Genomic DNA, 10,285 nt, shown 5'->3' on the forward strand with positions numbered 1-10,285 from the left:
GTGTGCCTTTGCTTGCCTATTTTTCCCACTTGCAGAGTCTCAAAGGAAGAGGCTAAATCACATCACATTCTTCTTTTTCCGCGTTGGAGTGCCTGGCATAGAGTTTATGATGAACTACATTTTATGAGGAATGAGCTGTGCCTGGGAAATTGCAAGCTATTTAATAGGTATATTTTCTTTCCTAGGCCCCAAGGGTAAAGGTGGCCCAGTATGCAAGAGAGGGGCTCAGAAGGTGGTGAAGAACAAGGAAAGGTGGCAAGGAGGTGTGTATGTGTGCCTGGTGGGGGTGGGGAGGAGGGTTTTCAATCCCCAGCCCACACACAGAGAAATGGCCATCTGCTCTTGAAAGATTAATCGGCCTGGAGAAGGTGGGAAGGGAGCAGCAGCTAGGATGGAAGAAAGGACACGGTGTGTGTAGCAAAGACACCTGTGTCCCCAGCCATTCCCACCCTCCCGCCCTAGGCTTCCCCATCAGGGCTGGCCTGGGACCCAGAGGGAAGGAGTGATCACTGACCTGACACCTGGGGAGTTGGCACAGAGGCCATGGAACCTGGGATTGCCTCCTTCTTGCCCCTCAGGTTCACCAAGTTCACCCATGGAGGGAGGGAGAGAGAAGGGGAAGAGACAGAAATTTCTGCCTGGGTAAAGAAAGAACAAGTTGCTTGGACAACATGGCTAAATCCCATCTCTGCCAAAAAACAAACAACAAACAAACAAAAAACTAGCCAGGCATGGTGGTGTACCTGTAGTCTCAGCTATTTGGGAGACTGAGGACTGAGTTGAGACTGCAGTGAGCCATGATCACACCACTGCACTCCAGCCTGAGCGACAGAGTGAGACCCTATCCCCCACAAAAAAGAAAGAACAAGTTGTTGCAACCCTCCCTTTGCAGCTGCCCTCTCTGGATGTGGTTTATTCAGGGAGAAGAGAGAGACTACGGGATGAGGGGCTGGAGTCTGAGAGTTCCTGAAGAAGGAATCATTGGGGGGTTACCTTCTCTGACCCATGGGCATGACAGAGGCTCTAAGGACCTGGCCAGTGTCACCTTCATGGAGCCATGGCCTTTTATTTCTACACCTCTTTCCCTTATCTCCTTATTTCTGAGTTGGAAGACAGTATCCAGAGAGGGCTGAGAAAAAGCAGAGGGAGCAAGAGCACAAGAGAAGGGATCCAGGGCAGCTCAAGGTATCGCAATCACTCCTTACAGCAGTAAAAGTTTAGGAACGTATGTGCTTTCCCATGCTTGGTGCCATTTTCTTGTCATAATCATGTCAAGTACACATGTAGGAAATGATCATCATCACTGACTGAAGTACAGGTTTCCTCAGCTAATACCATGGCAGAGCCGGGGAGTACAACTGGGTTTTCACATGCACACGTCATCCGTCAAGGGCCCCGGTTCTCGAGGGAGCTCTGCTCATGGGGATGAGAAAAGAGGCAGCAGCTGAGGTGGCCTTGGGTTAACCCAGCACCTAAGACAGTACCGACCAAAGAAGGCCCTGGTGGTGGCTGGGGCACAGAGGTAGTGATGATGTGTCTTGGAGGCACGTTGTAACCCTCAGTGGGCACCATAGTTTGGTCAGGAAGAAGAAAAAAAGCAGCTCGAGTAAAAGGGCCAAAGAGAGAAAGCTTTGTTGATAAGAGAATGGCCTTTAAGAATCATGAAGGAGGCCAGGCACGGTGGTGGCTCACGCCTGTAATCCCAGCACTTTGGGAGGCTGAGGCAGGCGATCACAAGGTCAAGAGATAGAGACCATCCTGGCCAACATGGTGAAACCCAGTCTCTACTAAAAAATTACAAAAATTGGGTGGCGTGGTGGCACGTGTCTGTAGTCCTAGCTACTTAGGAGGCTGAGGCAGATGAATCGCTTGAACCCGGGAGGCAGAGGTTGCAGTGAGCCGAGATCACGCCACTGTACTCCAGCCTGGCAACACAGTGAGACTCTGTCTCAAAAAAAAAAAAAAAAAAAAAAAAAAAAAGGAATCATGAAAGAGAAGCTCTTCCGCACAGGTAAGTGCAGGAAGCGCTGCACAGGTAAGTGTGGAGGCACACACTCAGGCTTGCCAGGCTGCAGCTGGCTTGTACAAGCCCTTACCCCCTCAGGCTCAATTGATCGTAATTGCCGCCTCCTCAAACCCAGGGATAACAAAGAGGCGCAAGCAAAATGAAGAAGGTGTGTCCAGTCCTTCCCCAGGTGGCTCCAACCTGGCTGCCATCGCAGGGCAGAGAGAGGGGGGCCACACTTCACCAACCTCTCCCTGTCTGCATGACATCACTCAGCATTACCCGGTTAAAGTATTTCTCACCATGCCCATTTCTCATCTTTTCCTCATTAACCTTTAAGAAACAAGTGAGCTTGGCTCAGGGAGGTAAATGATCCTTGACCCCACATCAAGGCATTCATTCAGCTTTTCCTGGAGTGATCTCAGCTGTGCCGAGCAGCCTTCTGGATGCCATTCTTGGCCCCTCTCTCTCTCCAATGTCTCTTCTCTGCCCTGCCATGCAATGCCATCCTGCTTTTAAGGACCTGCTAAGACAGCCCTACCTTGGATACGCTCTCCCTCCTCCTTTTCTTCCCCTCCCTCAGCTCTGCCCAGACCTTATCTTGCATTTCTTCAGATGCAACACAGGGGGAGGAATGCTGACCTCTGGTCCCCCTTCCTGAGGTTGTCAGCAGAGCCATTCCTCAGGCACAACTCAGCTGTTCTCACCAGAACCCAGCACCTTGTCGATAACATACTTTGCAAATGTCTGAGGCAGGGAGGCATTTTAAAAGTCCAGTGATGCCTGTGAAAACAACATTTTCTTTTTCTTTTTTTTTTTTTGAAACAGAGTTTTGCTCTTGTTGTGCAGGCTGGAGTGAAATAGCACAATCTCGGCTCACTGCAACCTCTACTTCCAGGGTTCAAGCAATTCTCCTGCCTCAGCCTCCAGAGTAGCTGGGATTGCAGGCACGTGCCACTGCATCTGGCTAGTTTTTGTATTTTTAGTAGAGATGGGGTTTCTCCATGTTGGTCAGGCTGGGCTTGAACTCCCGACCTCAGGTGATCTGCCCACCTTGGCCTTCCAAAGTGCTGGGATTACAGGCATGAGCCACCGCACCCGGCTGAGAACAACATTTTCTCATTGTTTTCTAGCCTCTGGCCTATGAGACATACAGAAGCATGAATTTTTTTTTTTTTTTTTTTTTTTTTTTTTTGTGATCTATATTCTGAAATAATCAGGGACGGGGGAGACAGGAGGGAAAAATAGTAACCATTTGTGGGTACCTGAAGAATTCCTGAGGCAGAGAGAGCAGTAGCTATTTCTTCTACTCCCTGTCCCTGTCTCTGAAGCCCTGTAAAGAAGCCTTGCAGCTGCCTGGCAGGAAGAGACATTTGCCATCTTGTTTAGCACCTGGGTCACTTCCCGGATCTGCCCTGTAGTGAGCTGATGTCTGTGTGTGTGTTCTCTTCCCTTCTCACTCGGGCTCCTGAGGGCAGATGTGGAATCTCACAGATTATCTTAATGCCTCTTTCAGAGGGTACCGCATACCAGACAGTAAGCACTATTCCAGAGCTTTGCTGAAGGACTTCTTGCCCCCTTTTCCTCTTCCTCCTCTTATTCTTCATCTTTTTCCCCTTCCTCCTTCTTCTCTTCTCTGTCAGTCCCGCTCCTGCCCCTTCTCCTCCACCACCTTTTTCCTCTTCCTCCTCCTTCTTCTCTCTCTCTTTCTCTCTCTCTCTCATACACACACACACACGTATATTTAGACTAAAAAAAGTTCCAGTAATCACATTTGCACTGGTTTTTATTCTTTCCAAAGTGTTCCACTCATATTATGTGCTCATCTTTAATTACAAAACCTCACCGAAAAGGCAGCTATTTTTTTTTTTTTTACCACCTTTGAGAGGTAGGAAAAAAATGGAAATATGTTTGGCCAGTAAGAAAAGTTAGAATAAAAATAGGTCAATCATTCATAGGTTCAGTTAATAAATATTTATTTCACAATATATTGTACTAGGAATTGTGCCAAGTACTGGGAATACAAGGGCAAATAAGATGGACATCATCTTTACCTTTGTTGTGGAGCTAATAGTCATTTAAACAAAGAAGTGCAATGAAGTCCAGTGTGTGTAATAAAAAGAAAATAAAGGTGGTCTAGCAACATAAAGCAGGTAGTCTCTAACCTAGCCTAGGAGTCAGGGAGCTCCCTCTCTTGCCACACATGTGCACATACATACACCCTACATGTACAATCTTTAAGCTGAGACCAATAGGATGAATAAAATTTACAGCAATGAAAGAGGAAATGGAGGCAGAGGGGTAGAAAGGTCCAGAAATTACGAAGGCCAGGGGGAAGGAGAATATAGCACTACCCAGGAATAAAAATAATACATCATGGTGAAACCATGTGCAGAATGAGACACTTTAAAATATCGTGACAAAAGCAACAACTCCTTTTCTAATCTACTATGCTATTATATGTTTTTATATTTTAAGAGAAACATATGCATACATATACTTGGAAATGCCTAGAGTATTTTTGGAAGGATAAATAACAAACTTTCATCAGTGAATGTCCCTGAGAATAACAAGCAAGAGGCTGAGACATAGATAAGAGAGCTTACTTTCCTAGATATCTTGTGTGCTCTTTGGGTTTTGTGCCATGTGATGTGTTATCTAATCAAAATTAGTTATTTTTCAAAGGAGAAATTTAGGGACTAGACTATCCACAAGATGTGAGATTGACTGGATTTGAGAGTTGAGATAGAGGTGTGGAGGATGGGACGTCTAGAATCCTGGCTTAGGCAACTTTGTTGTGCTGCCACATAGTTGGTTGGGAACACTGGTGGAGGAGCAGGTTTGGTGAGGAAGAAAAGCTGTTCAGTTTGGGACATGTTGAGTTTGAGGTGTTTGTAAAACATCCAGGTAGAGCGCTCCAATCAATAGGCGTCCAAGCTGTTCATGCCTGGAGCTCCGGAGACAGATCTAAGGTGAAGATAAGGAGCTAGGGATTCTGAGCTTGTGCATGGTAATCTATTAAATTAGGCAGGACTACCCAGGTGGTGAGGAAAACAGCCTGTGAACCAATCTTTAAGGGATCAGTGGAGGAGAAGCAGCCAGAGCAGCTGTGATATGTGGCACAAGATGTGTTGAGAAGTGGCGCATAGTTAACTGTAATCTGAATGCCACAGAGTGTTCAAGCAAAACTAAGACTGTTCAGTGGATTTAACTACAGGTATCAGTATCACGGAGAAGACAGGGTCAAATCACAGTGGGCTGAGGTATCAGTAGGAGGCCAGTAGACAATGGGGTTTACTCTTAAGAAGTTTGACCCTGAACAGGGAGTAAAAAAGATAAAGCAGTAGCTGAAAGGAGAGGTGGGGTTGAGGGAGGGAGTTTGCAGTTTCTCTGAAAATGCAAAAGAATAGAGCATGCTTATTTGCTGACAGGGCTACCAGGGAAGGAGAAGTTGAAGATACACATGTGAGAGGGGTCAGAGGAGACAGTGAGGGACACGGGGTGTGAAAAGAGAGAGTGAGGAATGGATCTAGAATACAGATGGGAGTTTAGCTTTGCACAGGAGTGGAAGTTGTAAACTGAGAAAAAGATGTCTGAGATAAGTCTCAATCAATTTAGAGGTTTATTTTGTAAGGTTGAGGACACACTCGGGAAAAGAGACATGGGCCACAGTAAGATCTGAGGCCGGCACTTTTTCCAAAGTGTATTTTGAAGGCTTCAGTATTTAAAGGAGTAAAAGTGGGCAGGAGGGGAAGGAGGGAAGTTAAAGAAAAGTAGGGGAGAGTAGACAAATCACACAAGTGGTTACATTCTTTTGAGGCTTTGATTAGTGCTCACTGAATCCACATGTTGCATGTGAGAAGCAGGGGGCAGAGGAACAGTCATTTATGTATTTGTGTCATGCTCAATAAATCTGCACTTTACATAAAACAAAGTAAATTAGAGGAAGAAGTCAAATATGCCTTCATCCCAGGGTAGGTGGAGGGACGATTTCTATTCCTCTCTTCTCCTGTACCTGTGAAGATAAACTGTTAATTTGTAATGTCAGGGTGAGGGAGGCCATCTTGGGAGATAATGTGGCCTTCTGTCTTGAGGCTATCTGTTTAGGAACAAAAAGACCGGCAGTTTCCAAACTTTTTAGAAGAAAGGTAACTTCCAAAAGTTTGACTCAGTTTCTAAACTTAACTTTTCCCTTTCACATAGTGAGTTTGAGGTCCCAAGATATTATTTTCCTTTCACATCCCCCCAACCCTGTTCTTCCAAATCTTTCAGGGAAAGCATTATAGAAGAAAGTGAGTCTCTGATCTCAGGTTTGGTCTGATCCCTTGTCACTAGGACAGTTTATTTCTAGATGGTTAGGTCCCTCATTTTAGAAAGGATCATTCTTAGCAGGTTGTGAAGTCTCATGTTCCACAGAGAAAAATAGGGGAAAGAAGAGAGAAAGAAAACCAGTAAAAAAGGAGGAAACATAATGACAACAAAAGGGGAAAGTAATCCTGGAAAACTGATTTAGGCTATATTACTCTGAAGTCCATGCATGAGTAGGCAGGCACAAAAGTGATTTATATATATAAATAATTTGCTGTTACTTTTCCCAAAGTTTAAGTTTCTAGTTTCACTTGGCAGAACTTTCAGAAAAGCACAGTTTTAATTTTAATTTAATTTTAAATTAAAATTTCTAGTTTTAATTTCTAGATTCCACATGAGAAAAAAATGGAAACAAATGAAAGAAAAAGGGAAAAAAATGAACAGTAATTTGGAGACTTGTAGCTAGGAAAGAACTTAGGATTCAGTCCAAATACATTTTAACAAAGAATAAAACTGAGAAACAATGATAAGATGGAGTCTAAGAATAGGTGTTTTATACATTTTTTTTTTAAAAAAAACATAATTTTTATCTCCTTAGTCCTCCATTTTTATCAAAGACATATCATAGTAGGACTAATTTATTTGTAAAAAAGCTTTAGTTGTATTGTACTTGGCCTGATTCTTTGTATAAAGTGCAGCAAGAATAATTATTTCCTTTTTTAATTGACTTTGCTGGAAACTCTTTTATTTAAGGAATCTCAGTTTAGACTTTTTAAAGGCCCCAAGCCCAGACAAGAATTTATTTGTGCCTGCAGATATCTCTATGAATTGGGTGAATGCCTCTCTTCATAGTCCCAAGATAACCTGGGGTTCCCGAGCCTACCAGAAAGTAACATTCTTTACTTATCACAGGTTGGGAACCCTGTAAAAGAATTGTGTAGGCAAGGTACAAGGCCAGTTTTTTTAAGGATCTTTTATTGATTCTATAAGTCAATGGCAATTCCTTAAAACAGTTTGTTTTGTTTATATCTTAAAATATTTCATTCTAGTCAAAGCTTTAGTAAAATAATAGTCTCCAATTGTGTCCTGTTACAAAAGAAAGCAGATTCTTATTGAACTCATACAAATAACTATATTGTTATAAATTAAGAATACTCAAAGACAGTTTTCAAATTCTGGAGAAATCAGGTAGAGAGAAAGAAATATGCTTTAAATTTTGCTCACAAGAGCATATTTTACTCAATTGTTAAAAGCTGTAAACAACCCCAAAAATGAAAAGAATCAGCAATGTTTCAGACAAAAAGTTCACACAAAAATTATTTTAGTCTTCTATCAAACCAGTTCATGCAATTAACTTCTGTTCTATTTGATACTGGGTCAACAATCCTCATGAATACATCAGATCTCCATGAGTGTCCTGGAAGATTTTTTTTCTCTATTTTAATGGCACAATCTCCAAAGCTGTCAGAAAACTGCATTGAAAAGTATCCATCTGATATGGTCTGGCTTTGTGTCCCCACCCAAATCTCATCTTGAAGTGTAATCCCATAACCCCCACATGTGGTGGGAGGGACCCAGTGAAAGGTAATTGAATCATGGGGGGCAGTTCCCCCCATGTTGTTCTCATGCTAGTGAGTTCTCATGGGAACTCACTCATTCAGTGAGTTGCCCACTGTACTCCAGCATGGGCAGCAGATGGTTTTATAAGGGGCTACCCACATTGCTTGGCACTTATTCTCTCTCCTGGCACCCTGTGAAGAGGCAATTCTGCAGTGACTCTAAGTTTCCTGAGGCCTCCCCAGTCATGTGGAACTGTGAGTCAATTAAACTTTTCTTTATAATTTACCCAGTCTCAAGTATCTCTTCATAGCAGCATGGGAATGAACTAATACATCATCAGAGTCCTATAGCTGATTATAAACAACCTTTTGAAAAGGAACAAAGTAAAATAATAATTGTGAATGACAAAAGATATCCATGGTCAAAGATATAATTGACAAGGAAATCTGGTTATTTCTGTGGCACATAATAATTTAACATAATTATAATTATTACTGATAACATATACCAAGATGTATTAAAATTATAAGAATATTATACAATTTTGGAAAACATAACAATAGCACATTTATATAAATATATCTCAAAGAAAGTTACACACCATTTTATATTTGGAGATGCCTCCTGTATGATTTTAACATATCAAATAAGCCAAATATATCTCTCTTGGACCTTTAAAAGTCAGTTTGAGGTTAAAAGACTGCATTTAGAATTTAATCTTGAAAGTTAGTCAAACATTAAAAGTTTAAAGCACTTGATATCACAAAATGAGATTATAGGTCATTATAAAGTAGGTCATTTAGCTAAAGTGATAACTCACCAATTAAAAAAAAAAAAGCAGAAATCTTTACTCCTTGACAAAGAAGAGCTCAGTTTTCTGAAAAACAGGACCTAATAGAGACAGCATGAAGCCAACTGAATCTGTCTCTCTCCTTCTTTATTTTTTTTGGCAGTTTATTCAAAGGGCAAATGAAAATCTTTTACTATCTCTTAATATTATACAAAAATCTTATTTAAAAGAGAAAACCAAACTTTATTTTTGTATTACTGTATTATTAATTCTAAAGCTTTAATATTATAAGCAAATCAATCAAATTTTAATTAGTTTGACTGTAAGGTAAGATTTCCATGAGGCTTTTATAAACTTTACAAATTTGTGTTAAAGAACAGATCAATATTCCAAGAAAATCCTGTTATCCTCACACAGTGCTCAGATTCTGACCCTGCATCAATGTGCTATTTGTATTAATGTTCAATTTGTATAAAATCTAAATAATCCCCTTAAAATTTTAGCCAAACTTGACCACACACAAAATTCCTTTTACAAGATCAACCTTCCAGAAACCTTCTACAACTTGCTTAAACCTTCAGTTTTGTCCTTTCTATTAACTTGAAACAATCCTTAAAAATCCTCTAAACTAGAAAAAAACACTTTATCTTAAAAAAGAACCACACTCCCGTGACTTATTTTAACATTTGTTCTCCAAAAAAAAAAAAAAAAAAAAAAAACACATCCTACCTCTTTAATACACATTGTATGTACGTAGTAGTTTTAATTACATTCATTAATTCATAATGTTAACTCTTAGTAATTCTTATTTTAGTGAAAAACCTAGGCAGTAAGCAATTTTAATTACATACCAGGTACACAGGCCAGGACAAAGGACAATATCTGGGGGTAGGCCAAGGGCTCAAATCAAAAGACATGTAAGTTTATAGACAAGTTAAGCAAGTATTAAAAGGATTACAGGGCTAGTGCAGTGGCTCATGCCTGTAATCCCAGCAGTTTGGGAGGTCGAGGCAGATGCATTGCTTGAGACCAGGAGTTCAAGACTAGCCATGAGCAACATGGCAAAACCCCATCTCTAAAAAAAATACAAAAATTCGTTGGGTGTGGTGGTGCACACCTGTAGTGCCACCTACTTGGGAGGCTAAGGGGGGGAAGATTACTTGAGCCCAGAAGGTCAAGGCTGCAGTGAGCAGTGATCACACCACTGTACTTCAGCACGGGCAACAGAGCAAGACCCTGTCTCAATAAAAAGGACTATGAAGCAGAGTTTTAAAGCACTTCCACTATGAAAAGAATAAAGAAGAATGATGTTGACTGAGCAATTTTACACACCCTGCCACCACTGTGTCCCAGTGTGTGAGGGCATGTGTATACACATTGTGTGATCCCTTACTGTTGGGCACTCAGTCCTGAGCTGGTGTATCTGAATTAACTGTCTGTGGTTTCACAAATACCACTTACTTCTTTGTTATCCCAGACCACAGTTCTCTGAAAAGCTGACATGGCTTTTTGCTAAGGGGGATGATAGGGGCTGGGACTAGAAGTATAGTGCTGGAGACACAAGAGAGGCTGCCCATGAGCACCTATAATGGGTGCCCTGGACACATGATTCCTAATTTCCC

Source organism: Theropithecus gelada, chromosome 3 (assembly GCF_003255815.1).
Source record: "Theropithecus gelada isolate Dixy chromosome 3, Tgel_1.0, whole genome shotgun sequence".
NCBI lineage: Eukaryota > Metazoa > Chordata > Mammalia > Primates > Cercopithecidae > Theropithecus > Theropithecus gelada.